The sequence below is a fragment of the Eumetopias jubatus genome, unplaced genomic scaffold (assembly GCF_037043125.1).
Source record: "Eumetopias jubatus isolate StellerSeaLion01/CBP00866 unplaced genomic scaffold, mEumJub1_p1.0 scaffold_14, whole genome shotgun sequence".
NCBI classification, from domain to species: domain Eukaryota; kingdom Metazoa; phylum Chordata; class Mammalia; order Carnivora; family Otariidae; genus Eumetopias; species Eumetopias jubatus.
The window spans coordinates 74157290-74176367 of record NW_028274820.1 but is presented as its reverse complement, the minus strand read 5'-3'; positions in this window follow the sequence as shown (position 1 = coordinate 74176367).

The window sequence follows — 19078 nt, the reverse complement described above, 5'->3', positions numbered from 1 at the left end:
CAAATAAAATCTTAAAAAAAAAAAAAGAATATGAAAGTACGTCCCCTTGAGTCTTTTTCTGAAAACCAATCTGTACTCAAATTGGGTGAAATTTAGAAACCATAAAGAGGAAATAGACTGAAAAAGTGCATAAAAGTTTAGTGATCCCTGAGAATAACACCAAATAATTTAATTTATGTGTCTTGGGAATAGACGAAGGGAAGGGGATGCAGGATATTTGAAGGATTAATGGTTGAAAATTTTCTAAATTTGATTAAAATAATAAACATATAGATTATATAGATTCAAGAAGCTCAGTGAGCCCCAAGCAGAATAAGAACAAAGACAATTACAAGGACTATCATAATCAAAGTACTTTTAAAACATTTTTAAAAAATATTTTTTAAAGTATTTAAATTAGCCAGGAGAAAGACACATTACATTCAATGGAGCACATGTAAGAATAATAGCAGACTTCTTGGCAGAAACTGTACAGCACATAATTTGGCTGAATAACATCCTTAAAATGACAAAGATAATAAGCTGTCACCCTAGAATTCTAATCCCATCAAAATATGCTTTGCAAGTAAAGGTGAAAAAAATAAAAGTAAAGCTGAAATGAATACTTTTTCAGGAAAATAAAGGCAAGAGATTTCATCACCATCATTTCTATACTACAAAAAATATTAGAGAAATTTCTTCAAGCAGAAAGAAAATGAAACCAGATGAAAATTTACGCAAAAGAATGAAGACATAGCAAGAATGTAAATATGTATAAAAGGGGCAAGATTGTATAGCAGATCTCTAAAATTTATAATAACTACATAATTGAGACTTTATGCCCGTTGATTAGCAACTCCCTATTTCCCTCTCCCCACAGTCACTGCTACTCTCTGATTCTATGAGTTTGACTCATTTGCATACCTAATATAAGTGGAATCATGCAGTATTTGTCCTTCTGTGACTGGCTTATTTAGTTTAGCATAATCCCTCAAGGTTCAGCCGCATTACTACGTATGTCAGGGAACTGTAGAAGTTCTTTATATATTTTCGGTATTAATGCCTTATCTAATATACGGTTTGTAAGTATTTCCTCCAATCACATAAGATGCTTTCTTCGCTCTGTTGCTTGTTCCCTTTGCTGTGCAGCTTTTTAGTTTGATATAGTCCCGCTTGTCTATTTTGCTTTCTTGCCTGTGCTTTTGGTTTCATGTCCAAGAAATCAATGCCAAGACCGACGTTATGAAGACTTTTCCTATTTTTTTCTTCTAGAGATTTTACGGTTTCAAGTCTTATGTTCAAGTCTTTCATCCATTTTGAGTTGACATTTGTGTATGGAATGCAATAAGAGTTCAATTTCATTCTTTTGTATGTGGATATGCAATTTTCCCAGCACCATTTGTTGAAGAAACTGTCTTTTCCCTTTTGTGTATTCTTAGCATCTTTGTGGTAGCTCAGTTGACCATATGTGCATGAATTGATTTCTCTGCTCTCTCTTCTCTTCCCTTGGTCTATGTGTATGTCTTCATGCCATTACCATACTGTCATAATTAATGTATCTTTGTAATATATTTTGAAATCAGGAACTACAATGCCTCCCAGCTTTGTTCTTTTTCAAAATCATTTTGGCTACTTGGGGTCTTTTCTGGTTCCATATAAATTTTAGTTTTGTTTCTTCTATTTCTGTAGAAAATGTCAATGTGATTTTGATAGCAATTGCATTGAATCTGTAGATCACTTTGGGTGGATATTTTAACAAGTCTTCCAATTCATGAACACAGGATATCTTCCCATTTGTTTGTATCTTCTTTAATTTGTTTATCAATGTTTTGTAGTTTTCACTGTATAAGTCGTTTACTTCCTTACTTAATTTTATTACTTTTGGTGCTGTTGTAAATTTGATTGTTTTCCTAATTTCTTTTCCAAATAGTTCATTATTAGTGTATAGAAAGAAACACAACTGATTTTTATATATTGATTTTTATCCTGCAACCTTACCGAATTCATTTATTACTTCTAACAGTTTTTGTAAACTCTTTAGAGTTTTCTATTCATGTGATCTGAAAGCAGGAATAATTTTATTTCTTCCTTTCCAATTTGGATGAGTGTTACCTCTTTATCTTGCCCAATTGTTCAGGCTAGAACTTCCATTATTATGTTAAATAAAAGTAATAACAGTGAACATCCTTTCCTTGTTTCTGATCTTTGCCTGTGAGTATGATATCAGTTGTGGGCTTTTACACATTGGCATTCTATATGAAGAGGAAATTTCCTTTTTTTCTAGTTTTACCATGAAAGGATGTTGAATTTTGTCAAATGCTTTTTCAGCAGCATCTATTGAGATGATCATGATTTTTATCTTCCATTCTGTTAATATGATATATTAATTGATTTTCATATATCGAACCATATATACCTCCCAGATAAACCCACTTGGTCTTGGTGTATAATCCCTGTAATGTTTGTTGAATTTGGTTTGCTAACTTTTTTATGTGTTTTTGTTTGTTTGGTTGGTTGTTTTTTAGGATTTGGACATCTGTATTCATCAAGGATGTTGGTCTGTAGTTTTTTTTTTTTTTGTGGTATCTTTGTCTGGCTTTGCTATCAGTTTATGCTGGGCTCATAAAATGAGTTAAGACGTATTCCTCCTCTTTTATTTTTTAGAAAAATTTGAAAAGGATTGGCATTAGTTCGTTCCTTAAATGTTTGATAGAATTCACAAGTGAATCTATTGGATCAGTCCTGGGCTTTTCTTTTTGGGGAGGCTTTAATTACTGGTGAATGTCTTTATTATTTGTAGGTCTAGTCAGACTTTTTGTTTCTCTGGGATTCAATCTTGGTAGGCTGTATGTTTCTAGAAATTTATGAAATGTTTTCCAGGTTATCCAGTTTGTTGGTGTATCCTTGTTCATAGTCGTCATTTGTAATCCTTTCTATCTTTGTGGCATCAGTTGTCATGTCTCTTCTTTTGTTTTTGATTTATTTATTTATTTACGTTTTCTCTCTTTTTTTCTTAATCTCACTAAATGTTGGTCAGTTTTGTTTATCTTTCCAAAAAACAAACTCTTAGTAGCTTTGATTTTTCTTCTGTTATTCTCTATTTTATTTCTGTTCTAATATTTATTATTTTCTTATTTCCTGCCTTCTGCTAAATTTGGGTTTAGTTTGTTCTTTTTCTTGTTCTTTTTGGGGTAAAGTTAGGTTATTTATATCAGGAGGCTTTTTTTCTTTTTTAACATTGGCTTTCTTGCTACAAACTTCTCTTCTAGTACTGCATTTGCCTCATGCCATAAGTTCTTTTGTGTTATATTTTCATTTTCATTTGTCTCAAGACATTTTTAAATTTTGTGTTTGACTTGTCCTTTGACCTACTGGTTGTTCAAAATGTGTTGCTTAATTTTTACATATTTCTGAATTTTCCATATTTCTTCCTGCTTTCAATCTCTAATTTAATTTCATTGTGGTTCAAAAAGATAGTTGCTATTATTTCAATTTTCTTAAATTTGTAAGACTTGTTTTGTAACCTAACATGTGATCTCTCTTGGGGAATGTCCCATGTGCACTTGAGAAGAATGTGTACACTCCGGTGCTATTGAGTGGAATGTTTTACATCTGATAGGTCCATTTTTTTTTTAAATCATATTGCTCAAGTCCAATGCTTCTTTGTTGGTTTTCTGTATGGTTGTTCTATCCATTATTGAAAGTGAGGTGTTGAAGAGTCCTACTATTACTGGATTGCGGTCTGTTTCCCCCTTTCATGTCTGTCAATGTTTGCTTTATATATTTAGATGTTCAGATGTCAGATATGTGTAGATTTATAATTGTTATATCTTCTTGTTGAATTGATCCTTTTATTATCATTATAAAATATTCTTGTTTGTCTCTTGTAGTTACTTCTGTTCTCTTTTGGTTGCCATTTGCATGGAATATCTTTTTCTATCCCTTCACTCAGTCTACATGTATCCTTAAATCTAAAGTGAGTTTCTTTTAGACAGTGATAGTTGGATCTTGTTTTGTTACATCCATTTAGTCACTCTGTCTTTGGGGAGTTTAATCCATTTACATTTAAAGTAATTATTGACAGGGAAGGATTTACTATTGCCATTTTGTTAATTGCGTACTGTCTGCCTTGTAATTATTCTGTTCCTCTTTTTCTCTCGCTGTCTTTCTTGTGTTTCATTGATTTTTTTAATTATTGTTATTGATAAGCTTTAATTACTTTCTCTTTTTTGTGTGTGTCACTTCCATAAGTATTTTCTTTGTGGTTACAATAGGGATTACATAAAATATCTTATAGTTTGAATAATCAATTTTAAGCTAACTTCTTAACTTCTGTTGCATATAGTCTACATTTTTACTACTCCCTCCTACACACACACTTTATGTTATTGATATCACAATTTACATCCATTACATTGTGCATCCACTAATATTTTTTAGCTATATTTATTTTAATACTTTTGTCTTTTGACTTTCATACTAGAATTGAAAGCGATTTACCCACAACCATTACAATAATACACTGTTCTGCTTTTGTCTATATATTTACTTTTACCAATGAGTTTTATACTTTCTTATGCTATTTAGCTTATGCTGTTTAGCATCCTTTGATTTCAACTTGAAAAACTAACATTTCTCATAAAGCAGTTCTAGTGAGAATGAACAGCATCAGTTTTTGTCTGGGAAAGTCTTTACCTTTCCTTCATTTTTAAAGGTCAGTTTTGCCAGATATAATATTATTGGCTGGCAGGTTTTTTCTTTCAACAGTTTGAATATATCCTTACACTTCCTTCTGGCCTATAAGGCTTCTGCTGAAAATTCCACTATTGTGTTATAGGGTTTGCTTGTATGTGATAAGTTGCTTTTCTCATGCTGCTTTCAAAATTTGGTTTTTGTTTTTGATTTCCAAAATTTTGATTATAATGCATTTCCATGTGAATTTCTTTGGATGCCTGATATCCATTGGGCTTCCTGGATCTGAATGAATGCCTTTTCCTTCCCCAGATCTAAAAATTTTTCAGCCCTTATTTCTTTCAATATACTTTCTCGTCCCTTGTTTGTTTGTTTTTTGTTTTGTTTTTGGAACTGCCACAATGTTTTATATTGGTTAGATTGATGGTGTCATAGGTCCCTTTAGCTTTCTTCACTCTTTTTCATTCTTTTTTCTTTTTGCTCCTCTGACTGGATGTTTTCTAATGATCTGTGTTCAAGTTCACTGATCTTTTCTTCTGCTTGATCTAGTCTGTTTTGCACCCCTTTAGTGGATTTTTCAATACAGTTATGTTCTTCAGCTTCATGATTTCCTTTTAGAACTTTTAAAAATATTTCTATCTCCTTATCAAAACTTTTACATGCATTGTTCATGCATTATTCTCTTGATCTTGGTGAGCCCCTTTATGATGGCTATTTTGAATTCTCTTTCAGGTCAATCATGTAATTGTCTTTCATTAGGATCAGTTTCTGGAGATATATCTCATTTCTTTGTTTGGAAGATGTTTCCCTGTGTCTTCATTTTCTTTGACTCTATGTTGGTATCTGTGCAATAGACATAGCAGTCACTTTCCCAGTCTTCACAGACTGGCCTCCTACAGGAGAAAAACTTCACCAATCAGCCTGGCCAGACATTCTGGCTATCTCTTCAATCATCATGCTTATCCAACTTGTTTTCTTTGTTTTTAGATGCCCCAATTGTCTAAAGTATTCCAGGTCCCATTAGCTCTTCAAGATGACTGAGATTGAAGCTAATTCTTCAAGTAATACCCAGAAAAACTGGATCATTAAATGCTTGATCTGACTCTTTCCCTTATCCCAGGAAGAAACTGGGATGTGTTTTTTGTTTTGTTTTGTTTTTTACCTGTTTGTTTTCAGTAACCTAGAGGGGGGGCTGCTGTGGTAAATAATTTCATGATAGAGCAGATAGTGGCTGCCAGGAGGCTATAGATTCTGCTGGGTTCTGTCAGCTCTCCAAGACCAGCTAGAAAAAAAGGCAGTGCTCTGGGTATCCCCTGGAAAAGTTGGGTCATTAGACACATGGTCCAACTCTTTCCCTCCCAAAGGAACATCTGGGGGCTGGGGTTTGTTGTTTGCTCACTGTCCACTGAGCCAAGGAGAAGGATTCCAGCCCCAGCCCAACTGCATCCTTTTTCTCCCTAGCTCAAGGTAGCTAGATTATGCCAGATCTCATTTTTAACACTCCAGGATTGGTTAGACAGAAACCAGTCCTCCGAGTATCTCTCAGAAAAGTTGGAGCATTGGACATGCAGGCTCCCTTTTCCTCTCCCCAGCATGAAGCTGGAAGCTAAGGGGTTTCCTTCTGATCATATGGTGTTATGCTTGGGATAGAGATGATAGCAAGAGGGTGTCTTGAATTTCTCTACCAGCTCTGATATGGACAGATTTGCACTCAGGGTGTAGGAACCTCTCCCTGGGTTTCTTACAAAGGAAGTTTGTCCCCAAATTATTGAATTGATTTGTTTTTGGGGTAAAGGAGGAGCCAGGCATAGCAAGCCACCATCTTGCTAATGCTACCTCACCAATTTTTATAAATAGTACTTCCATTTTCCTTCAATTAAAATTTGTCTAATTTCTATTTGATTTTTCCTTGAAACTTAGGTTGCTTACATTTTGTGATTTTTATTTATATGTGGATTTTCTAGTTATTTTTTTTATTGAAAACTAACTTAATTCTTTTGTAGTTCCAAAATATTAATCCTTTGAAATTTATTGAAACTGGTTTTCTGGCATAGCATATAATCAATTTTGATAAATATCCCATGTGCATTTGAAAGTAATGTGTATTCTGCAGTTGTTGGGTACAATAATCTGTGTGTCAGATTATATTTTTAAAAATTATATTGTTAAATCTTCTTTAGCATAATGTTTTGCTCAACATATTCTGTTATTGGCAGAGGTTTGCCAAAATCTTACATGATTGTGGATTTGTCAATATTTCTTTTACTTCTCTGAAATTTTATTAAAAAAAGTTAGGCTAAGCTGTTGATACATATAAATTTAGAATCATTAATCTTCTTGGTATATTAAACTTTTCTTATGAAGTAGCTCTATTAATCTTATGTGATTCTTATGAGTCTATTTATCTAATAATTGTATAGTTTCACCAACTTTCTCTTATTTGGTGTTTGCATGATATATTTTCTCCATAATTTAAATTCCAACATTTATGTGTTATATTTTAGATGTGCCTTCTGCAGTCTATAATTGTGTTTCTTTTGTTTTGAATTTTAATCTAATTTATAAGTATTTTATTGGATCATTTAGCTATACTATATTTAATGTAATTATTCTCACATTTGGGATAAATCTATAGTCATACTATTTTCTTTTTATTCCTTCCACTTGGCCCCCCCATTTTCTTCTTTTGAATTGATAATTTGATATAGTATTTTTATTGTTTGATATACCCTGGAGCTTGTAATGCACATTCTTTACTACTCAAAGACTAAAGTAAGTAAATTCTTTTATTTCTTCTCACATGAAATAAGGGCCTAAGAATACTGCTCTACCTACTCCAGATGTATATATTTTCGCCATGAGTTTTAATTCTTTATATGTTTAAAATCCTGAAAGACATTGTTATTATTATTATTTTATATCATTAAAATTCATTTATATTTATCTAGATAGTTTTTGCCATTCTTTCCTTTCCCTCTCGGCCTCTTCTACCTAAAGTATACTCCCTGGCATTTCATTTCCTGTAGGTTTACTGGTGACAATGTCTCCGTCATTTTTTGCCAGTGTTACCCATTTTGCTATCTGATACATTTAATATAAGGGAAATACCTGTATTTTACTGTATGAATTTTGATACTCTTATAAATGTATCTATTCCTAATATATATATATATATATCCAAAAAATCACTGGATATGATAGATTGTGGGTTTTCTAGCTCAAAAATTTTTAATTTCTAATTGTGTAAGACTCAGTATAAGTTTAAAAGAAAAGGATTGGCCATGGAATAATAAGCCAGTAGTAGAGGATTATGAAATAATCACTGTTATTAAGATGCTTTAAGTGCTACCTGGAAGATTAATGATGTAACATGAAAAGGTTTTTAGGTCCAATACATAATTCAACAATATCTGGCCAGTCTAGTTGAGCAACAATTTATCTCCATGCTTCTGGCTAAAAATTGGGCTTCTCACTAAACAGTTTGCCATCCAAAATTTGGTTTCTGAGTACTGTGAAAGATAATCCTAGAAGAGAAGAGAATAGCAAGGGTCCACAATATCTCTTTAGTACATGCAGTATAAAATCATAGAGGTCATCACTCCAAGCCTTCTAAGTCAAAGACAGATGTTAATGAACGTAATGTTGATGTCAAACTGCAAGCCTGGCATGAATTCATCAGTATAAACTGATTAAAACAAACATTATGAATATACCAATTAATACATAATTTGACATATTTTCTGTCTTCATCTTATACCTTACTCCTGAAAAAGTATGTCATTTATGTATTTGGTATTTTATATCATTCATATATTTTTATGAAAAACACAAACCACTCATTATTCTGGGACTCCTGAAATGTCCTTGGTCATTCTCTATATTGAATGAAATATATAAAGCATAGAAAGACCACATCAGTAAGAGTTATACATAATATTAGTCAAACCAAATCTTTTTTGGTAAATGCTCAAACTCACTTCCTTGCACGAAAGCAGTTTTCTCCCTTTAATATTTCAGTGGTCATAAAGAATACCCATAAAAACATAGTACTTTAAAAAGGAGAAAAATGATAAGCTGAAAACTAAAGAAAAGATTAAGGTTAAGTGAGCCCAGAAAAATGTTACCTGGAGTTTAAACTTAAAAATAAATGTCTACCATGACCTGACAAGATTGGAAGATTGGCAACATTTATCTGTGGGAGATTCATGTGAATAAACCATGCACAAAGAGCAGAGTGAAGAATTTGGTCTGACATAAATATTCAGCAGAGGGTATCCACAGTGGAGGAGGCTCTTAACCAGGTGTAAAACATGACCCATCCTTTGCATGAAAGTCACTCTTTCCCCATCTACTCTGCAATTTATGCTGTCCATTGCAGCAGGGATGAAAGCTAGGTATGGTACCAACAATATGAACTTCTCACAATGGCTAATCTGGCATTCCTGGAATCCTCCAGCAATGAAGACCAATGCCAATTAAGTTCCTGATAGAACAGACTGACAGCATAGTTGGGGGTGAGGGCAGGGCTGGTTGCCCGACCCCCCCCCATGGCAGGTTGAATTGGACTTCTTTCAGATGGAGGGTGACAATTTGTCTGAAGTGTTTTACATGAAGATACACACTCCTTGATTACAGTGCATCTACCAACGCAGTGCATGACTTCAGTTCTCTCTAGACTTAGTGTCATTACTCCCTCTCTTTGTACCTTCGGGCCCAGGGATGGTAATGGCTTCTGATTGCTACCTCTTCTTTGCTGTTTCACCATCTGTTCTTGGTCCTTTAACCCTCATAAAGCTTTTTAACTAGTTCCTTCATTTCACTCTGTCTGGTTAAAGCCTTTTGAGTATGCTTATTGCTTCTCATTCAGGCATCACAAATAATACTTGAGGTCATGAATATACTTGTTCAGGTAGAGAATGTACCATAAAATGAGATAGAAGCTGAGAAAAAATCCAGGGAGCAGTAAGAAGACACATTCACACCTAGATAGGGAAAAGTCAGATGGCTAGAAGGAAAAATGGAGATAGACCAAAATATAACAATTTCATGACGAAGATATTGACATTGATGCAGTCAAATAAAGAACAATTTCATCATAAGGATATCTCCTATTGTCAATGCAAACACTTCTTTTCCACCCTCTCCCCTCCTTAGTTAATGGTAACCACTTATTCTCTATCTTTAGAAATTTGTAATTTTAAGAAAGTTATATAATGGAATAATATAGCACATATAACCTTTATTATAAATATATACTTTTCAGGATTAAATTTTATCACTCAGATAATTCTCTCAAGATTTATCCAAGTTGTTATATGTATAAATAGTTTGTTCCTTTTTATTGTTTGATAATATTCCATGGTATGAATGTTATTGTTGTTGTTTTAACAATTCACCTTTGAAGGATATCTGGGCTGATTCCAGTTTTGGGCTATTAGAAATGAGGCTTCTGTGGACTCTGAGAAACAAACTGAGGGTTCTAGAGGGGAGGGGGTGGAGGGATGGGTTAGCCTGATGATGGGTATTAAAGAGAGCATGTACTGAATGGAGCACTGGGTGTTATACGCAAACAATGAATCATGGAACACTACATCAAAAACTAATGATGTAATGTATGGTGATTAACATAACATAATAAAAAAAAGAGAATAAATAAATAAATAAATAAATAAATAAATAAATAAATAAGGCTTCTATAAACACAGGTTTTTATGTGAACATAAATTTTCATTTTTCTGGAATTAATGCCTAAGATAGTATCTTATGGTTCTGTGTTATATGGTATCAGGAGTCTTAGTACCTTAAGATGCTGCCGAACTGTTTCAAATGTCTGTACCATTTTACATTCCAACCAAGAATGTATGAGTATTTAAGCTTCTTTACATCCTTGTCAGTAATTTGTGTTATTACTATTTTGTATTTTAGTCATTTTGATGGGTATTTAATGATATCTCACTGTGATTTTTAACTTGAATTTCCTTAATGGTTAATGATGTTGAATATCTTTTCATGTGCTTATTTGCTATCTGTATACCTGCTTCAGTGAAATGTCTGTTAATGCCTTTGCCCATTCTAATTGTGTGGTTGTTTTTTACTGTTGAGTTTAGAGTGTTCTTTATATATTCTAGATATTAGTCCTTAATTAGATAAGTGGTTCGCAAATATTTTTCTCTCAGTCTGTAGCTTTTTTTTTTTAATTCCCTTAAAAGAGCAAAGGCTTGAAATGTTAATGATGGCTGACCTTTCAATTTTCCTTTTTATAGGTTGTGTTTTTGGTGTCAAGTCTGAGATCTCTTTGTCCAGCCCTAGATATTAAAGATTTTCTGTTTTTCCTCTTAAAGTTTTATAATTTTACATTTTACATTTAAGCCCATGATATATTTTGAATGAATTTGTGTAAAAGGTGTGAGGTCTAGGTTAAGGTTCTTTTTTTTTCCCCTTTGGATGTCCAATTGCTACAGCACCATTTGTTGAAAGTACTGTACTTCCTGCATCGAATTGCTCTTGCACTTTTGTCAAAAATCAGTTGGCTGAACTTGTGTGGGTCTATTTTGGGGATTTTTTTCTGTCCCATTGCTCTGTGTCTGTCCCTCCACCAGTACCACATAGCATTGATTACTGTAGATGGATAGTCTTAAAATTGAGTAGATTGATTCCTTTCAACCTTTTCTTCTTGTTTTAGTTAGTCTAGTTCCTTTGTTTTTTCCATACAAATATTAGAAGGATCTTTTCTATATCTACAACAAGTCTTGCTTGGATTTTTATAGGAATAATGTTAAACCTATATATGATTTTGGGGAGATTTGACATCTTTACTATGTTTAAAAACTCTGTGAAAAACCCTCTGGAAGAACTTGTAAGCCTGCATAATCATTTCTAATGTGACTTTATTTTCAGCATAAGGTGAACTCAGAGTCTGACTGGGGCAATGACACACCCAAATAAAAAGATAGAAAACAAAATAGGAGTTAATAACATGCCAGAATATTTCAAGAGGGCAGGGTAAGTTCCAGGTACTTGACACAGAAAATTAAGAGTTCTCTGAAGTTCAGCACCTTCCTCTTTGGTTTCACTGCCTTCTCTTCTTTCCATGAATATACCATATTTTTCTCTACTTAGGGCATTTGCTTTTGTCATTCCCTGAAAAACTCTGCTCCCAGTCTCTGTGTGGCTGCTTTTCTTGCATTTAGTTAATTCAAATGCCACTTCTTCAGTGACGTTCTCCCTGATGACAAAATCTAAGTGACCCTTCCAGTCACAATACATGAACCTATTTTATTTCTTTTACAGCACTTTTACTATCTCTTTTTAATAGTAGCAGCATGGGGCACCTGGAGGCTCAGTCAGTTGAATGGACACCTGTTGGTTTCAGCTTGGGTCATGATCTCAGGGTCCTGGGATCGAGCCCCACATCAGGTTCCGTGCTCAGTGAGGAGTCTGCTTGTGGATTCTCTCTCTGCATCTGCCCCTTCCCCCATTCATTCTCTCTGTCTAAAATAAATAAATAAATCTTTTTTTTAAAAGAGTAGCAGTATGTCTGCTGTCCCCAGAATTACTCCCTAGAACATGATTCTTTGAGAGCAAGGGACCATGTTGGTCTTATTCACTATCTGCCTAGCACTGGGTCTGACACACAGTGGGTGTGTTATTCTTTGTTGAGTGTAATAAATGAATACTGTTTGTCTAGGCAGAAAAGACAGAAGGCAATTCACAGAGAGTATGGCTAAATCAAAAGCTGGAAAGTGAAAATAATGTTTTGAACTCCTGTTAGCAAGCAGGATAAGGAGGAAAAGGAATTTTGTAATGAGAACTTTATTCTTGATGGTGGAGGGCTTTGATCAAGCTCTAGAGCAGGCGATTTTACTTACTTTACTCCTGAGGGTAATGGGAATGCTTTGAACAAGGTTGAAATAATAATATGCTATTCTTAAAAAATTAAGAGGGAACAATACAACAAATTGGGCTAAAGTTTGGGCGCTCGAGTAGAAGCACAGTCCCAGTTGGCAATAATAATTGTGATAAAACTGTTATGAGGTAAGAAGACCCCGAAGGTGGCGGTGTCAGTCATCATAGAAAGAAGGCTCACCTTAGAGAAAACTTGAACAGTTTAGTCTTCTTCAGCTGGGCCTGCTTAATAGTCTCATCAGTTAAGACAATAGTACTGATGAATTTGAGAGATAATTTGCTAACTCTTCATGTCATCTTTCTTTCATTTGTGTTTGCAAAGATATTCCTTTTCTCTTGAGATATTTTTATAGGTAAAATCATTCTACCTGACTGTTAATAAACCTGCTTCCTTCTGGTTTCATTGCATACAAAGTCGTTTTCGTGTTGGTAAAATTGTTTTTCCATTTTAGAATTGGAGAGAGTGTTTGTCAAATTGATCTAGAAAAGGCAATGTATTTGAAATAGAAACAAATCATGTGAACTTTAATTGCTTCTAAGCACTCTGCTGTGTCATATTGAGAATGTTTTGTACAGTTAGTCCCTATTCTATTTTAGTACATCATTTGACTTAAAGTGGGAAATAATGCTCACTGGGGTCCCTGATCTTCTGTCCCAGGAGGTTTTGAGGCTCATTGTTCCTTTTGCTCAATTTATGCCCCCGCAGTTGTCTATGGCAGTCTTAAAAGTAGGGTCAGACTAAGGATAGCAACAAAAGACTTTTCTTATAAAGAGCTGCTCCTATAGCTCTTCTGTTTTACGCACACCCCAAACAAAAATTCCAAAACCATCTACTGGCATTAGGATTTCTAGGCCAGAGTCTTTTTGCTGTGAATAATTGCCATGATTTTCAAGGACTGTTCTGTATTCTTTTCAGTCGATTCTTGAACCTGGCAGCACGCTGCTCTTTGATGCTGACTACCAAGAAGCAGTTGCTGTAGGAAAACCAAATAGTCCTGACATCTCTACTTACCAGGTTTCACTTACAGTTCATTTCAGAGTGTGACAATTAGAAGAAACAAGGAAGGGCTTTGTTTTGTTTTTCCAAACTCATTTCAAGGAACACTACACACAGCCTGCCTACAGGGTTGTTTGGTTAAAGAAAATGTTTCCACTCATATTACGGTTGCATCGTAATGGAAAATTGCTCCGGGTGCCAAACCCACCAAGATGTTAACATCACCAAAGACCTCTGCACTTGACTACTGTACATTTTTACTTACTTCCAATATTTCAGCCACAACTCATAAAGTGTAGCAGGCCTCTGGAAATAGAACTGGAACAGTCAAGATCAATTTTTCCCCACTCTGTGTTGATAGGCAACAAGATGTTTTCTGAAATGTAAGGTAAATAGTTTCACATGAGGATGAAGCAGGGCGATCCTCTCTGAATTTGGCTCACTGGCCTCAGATTCACACCTTTGCACTGAGGTTTGCTCTTTACAGTATTTTGTGATGCTTATTAAAGTTGACTTGGAAGTTTAAAAAGACCAACAGAGACACTGTCGCTTCTAGGGCTGTTTTGACATCTCTTACTACATTTCCTATAAGGTAGTATTAGAAATATTACTACTTGTACATATTGTTAGTTAAATTACAATATACCTCTCATTCACTTCCACACTGGAGAAAATTGAGAACTCCTGACAAGGAAATTATTGTGTAAGAAATCGCATGGTACAAGCTAATCCAAGAAATGAATGATTCATCTTCAGTATGCATGAAAGACACCATATTAGTAGTCTAAAACATAAATAACAGCAATGAAGGACCTTGTACCCATATGTGGCTTTATCCAGATATATTGGCCCCCGGGATCATAGGTATGAATTCATGGGCATAATGTAATTATAAAATATTCATTATGGTTTCATTGTGCGAAAGTATAGAAATTACCTCCGTAGTCAAAATTTAAGGTAACTCCCCCCTCCCCACCCCCAGTTCAATAAAAGTGTTGTGGCTTCTCCTTTTAGAGGGATTTACAGTACTCATCAGCGGTATAGTTCACATTAGCATCCAATGACATTGCTTTGTCTGTATATGTTTCTAGCTGTCAACAGAATGTCCTGAGGCAATTGCATCCTGATTCTATAGCCATCTTCTATTCTTTTATAATACACAAGGGTCTAATTTTCCATCAGCAAAGCATGAAATCATGTAAGAATGCCACATAACCAGCATGTGCAAACAAGTAGCACTTTTTCTACACATAAAAATGATTCATAAAATAACAGATAAATTAAATCTTCTTGTTCAAGTAAAGAGCTTAGAAATCAAGACCTTTTATACAAAATTAGGATTTTCTGTACAGAGCTGACGATGTCATGTAATTCAGCTAAATTTGTTCACCACCTTACGTGTTAATATGTGTGACCATATCATTTTTCTTTGATTTACAGTGGAACTGTTTTATATCAGGAACGTTTTATGGTTACAGATAACAGGCATGTTAACTTCATTAAGATCAGTATTTAGCAATTATCAAATTAACAGAGTGATGACTGGAGGATATGACTTGTATCCAGCTATATTAGCTTTAACACTCATTCAACACTGTGTAGTGGAAGGACATGGAAACCAAGTGTTCTTTATTAATTCATATTTTGGGTACAGTGGGACAGGCAGTCAAAGTAAACATGAATCCTCAAAAATGACATTATAAAATATACTAAACGATGCATTCAAGATCCCTCTTCCCTCTCTGGAACATATCTAAGTTTGACAAACTGTTTGAAATTATCAATTCAATGATGCCCTTAAAAGGGCTAGCTTTGGCGTATATTTAAAATACATTCAAGACATATGTCTCTCTGCTGCAAGAACTACAGAAAGCTCAGTTTCACATCAGTGAGATGACTGAATCTGCTTAAATTATCATTCTCTATATGCATCTCATATTTCTACAACTTCAGGGTATTTTTAAACACTTTCTACATAATGTACAATTTACTTAGCACGTGGCATTCATATGTCTAGCTGTAAAATAACTTGTTGTAATTTAAGCAAACATGTTTTAAATAAAAGGTAGCTAAGGCTTCTAATCTCTGATGTATTGAGTGCAATGAAAGCTTCCATTAAAACCGATTTCCCAGGCAGCCGAAGACTGTAGAGGTTTCCCTTAAGAAATATATTAATCTATGGTTTACCCTGGTGGGTTCCAACAAAATTTTAATAAATTAGTGACTGACCAGTGTCACCAGTGATGTGATACCCTCGACAAATTAGGCTGAAAACACAGGACAGAAAAGAAAATTGCATCTATTTCTTTCCTCCAGAACCTTTTTTGCTTACTTCTGATTTTCCAGCATTAGCAATCAGTGTAACAGTAATGTTCCAACCGCTTTTTAAAAAAAAAATAGATTTAACGAATTATAATTGACGTGGAATATACATATATACTTAAAGGGCACAATTTGGCAAATTTTGACATATGTGTACTGTGGTGACATCATTGTCACAATCAGGGTGATAAATATTCGTCATCCCCAAAAGTTTCCTTGTGCTCCTTTAGAATTCCTCTCTGCTGTCCCTTCCTGCAGCCTCAGTGTGTTCTCAGCTGTCTGGGTGCCAAAATGTTTCCCAAGTGTGCCCCTTAGATGGCATAAATGAAATGCTTGGCACAAGTACTCACTTTCTCTTGCTCTGTGTTAGTCTGCATTTTTTTTTTTAGAATTTTATATAAATGGAATCATACAGTATATACTACTTTTTGGCTGGCTTTTTTACTTCGCATAATTTTGAGATTTATTCATGTTATAGCACATATCACCAGTTTATTCCTTATATTGCTGTGTAGTATTCTATTTTATGGATGAACCACCACAGTTTATCTACTCACCTGTTGTTGGACATTTGGGTTGTTTCCAGTTTGGGGCTGCTCAACAAAGCTGCTCTGCGCATTCATGTCTAAGTGTTTGTATAGACATACGCTTTTGTTTTTCTTGTGGAATTGCCTGAACATGGAGTAGCTGAATCACATATAGTAGGTGTGTGTTGAACTTTAAAGAAACTGCCAAGATATTTTCCTAAGTTGTTAAAACATTTTATGAAGTGTGTGAGGTTTAGTTCCTCTACTTTCTCACCAATACTTGGTGTGGTCATCATATTTTATTTTTAGGTATTCTGATGGATGTACGGTTGGATCCCAGTGTGGTTTTCATGTGCATTTCCCCAATGACTATGTTAAACACTTTTTTATCTGCTTATTTGGTATCCATGTATCTTTTTTGATGATACGTCTATTCCAATCTTTTGCCCATTTTTAATGGAATTGTTTCCTTAATTCTGAGTTTGAAGGGTCTTTATGTAACTTGGATACAAGTATTTTTATCAGTGGTGTGGCTTGTTAATATTTTGTCTTGGTTTGTGGTCGTGAAGACAGCTTTGGTCCAGGAGAGCCATCAACGTGACTTGGAAATGTTTTTGGGGTTTAGTCCTTGGCAGGATACTAAACTCAACTTTCCACTCAGAGGACATTATAATTGAGTCAACAGGCACTTTCTGCCACATGCATATCCTGGAAAGAGACTTGAAAGTGCAGATAATTATTTCTTCATCTTTAATTGTTCAGTTGGTCAGTATCATACTTGGTATAAGTCATAAGACTCCTTTTATTTTCCCACCAAATTTCTATTTCTTTATTATATTCTATCAAATTTCTTTCTATTAAAAGCTTCCATGTGATTGTAATTGCTTGTTACCACATCTTTGTCTCCACTAGACGTGTGTTTCTCAGGGCAGGTGCCATGCTTTTTTTTTTTTTTTTTAACAAAACTGTAAATTTCCATGAGCCAACACAATGCTTGGCACTAGCGGGTGCTCAACAAGTTTATAGTGAAAATTAAAAGGATCTCTTCTTGTATGGTCAGTGCACATGGCAAAAATCTACTGACACTTTCAATTTTCTGTTTCTCCCTCCAAACAGTGGCAAAGTGGCATCAGTCCTAGCCCCTGAGTAGTAACCCAGGAGAAAGGGATTGTCTAGTCCAGAAGCGGCTGCTACCATGATCTTCACCAATAAAGAAAGCTCATGTCAAACCTTGAATAAGTATTAGGGCACCTGGGTGGCTCAGTTGGTTAAGCGACTGCCTTCGGCTCAGGTCATGATCCTGGAGTCCAGGGATCGAGTCCCGCATCGGGCTCCCTGCTCAGCAGGGGGTCTGCTTCTCCCTCTGACCCTCTTCCCTCTCATGTGCTCTCTCTCATTAACTCTCTCTCTCAAATAAATAAATAAAACCTTTTAAAAAAAAAACCTTGAAGAAGTATTAAATCAGAATATAAAGTGCTGTAAAATCTTAGGTATTCTGAATACCAGAATTGGACTCATCTAGGGAAAAGGACATAATTTCTCCCTGTGGAGAAAAGCAAGCTTCTGAAGATTGTGAACACTCTTCCATAATGTCGATGAATTCTGGCTCTTATCTTCCCCAACAGCCAGATTTTCTACAGCCATAGCTTTTAATCTTTCTCTTTTTTTGCTATAGGATTTGTCCCATCAAATGCCCAGTGGCCTACTTTCTTGACCATAGGAGGATGAGATGAGTTGACTAGTATGGTCTTTCCTGAACCTGCAGGGTCCATCCTGTGGGTCACAATCCTCTTGGAGTGGGGGAAATTATGAAATGATTGCAGGGGATCCACTTGGGCAAAGGTCTCCCCAACATGACCCATTGATAGCATAATAAAATAATTGTGGGTGTATTCTTGTCTTGTTATATACTTATATTTTTCAGGTATATGTAAATGCTGTTGTGATAACAAAGTTAGAAGTATTATTGAACTTAAAGCCACTTTTTGTCGCCATGTACTTTTTATGAAACAATGCAAATGCAAGATACAACTACTATATAATGTAAACCCTTGTTTTTTTTTTTTTTTTCCTTTTAAAAGAAGTCTTTGTCCTGAAAATGGTTGATAATCATACATGGACACATTAAAAAGCCCATTGTTTAGTCTTTATCATATGTAAAATTGTCTCAAGATTTTAGACAATGATAAATAAATGGCATTGTAGTAAAGGCACCTTTCACTGGAAAAAAAAAAAAATACCTCCTGAGCATTGCTAATGGAGTTCTGGCTAATCTGGCATAAACATCATGAGATACAGATATTTTTTTCTCTGGGGAAAGAATATGACATTTAAAGGAGTAGATCAGGAGAAAGGATCTAGGCATTCTAAAGAGCTAATAAATGATTTATCAATTGATGAAATAATCAAAATATGTATTGGTCAAAAATGTTAATTTAGAAAATATTATAAGCCTTGGACACCAAAAATAAAACCTTGCAGGTTTGCCATTAAGATTCTCATCATTTATTATTGCCCTACTTGTTCTGCATGGGGAGAAAAGTGTCAAGGAAAAATGTACTCATGAATGATTGTAAAACCTTGGATTTTAAAGTTATCAAGAATTTTATGTTATTCTAAAAAGGGCAGAACATTTCATGAATAGGACAAAATTGCA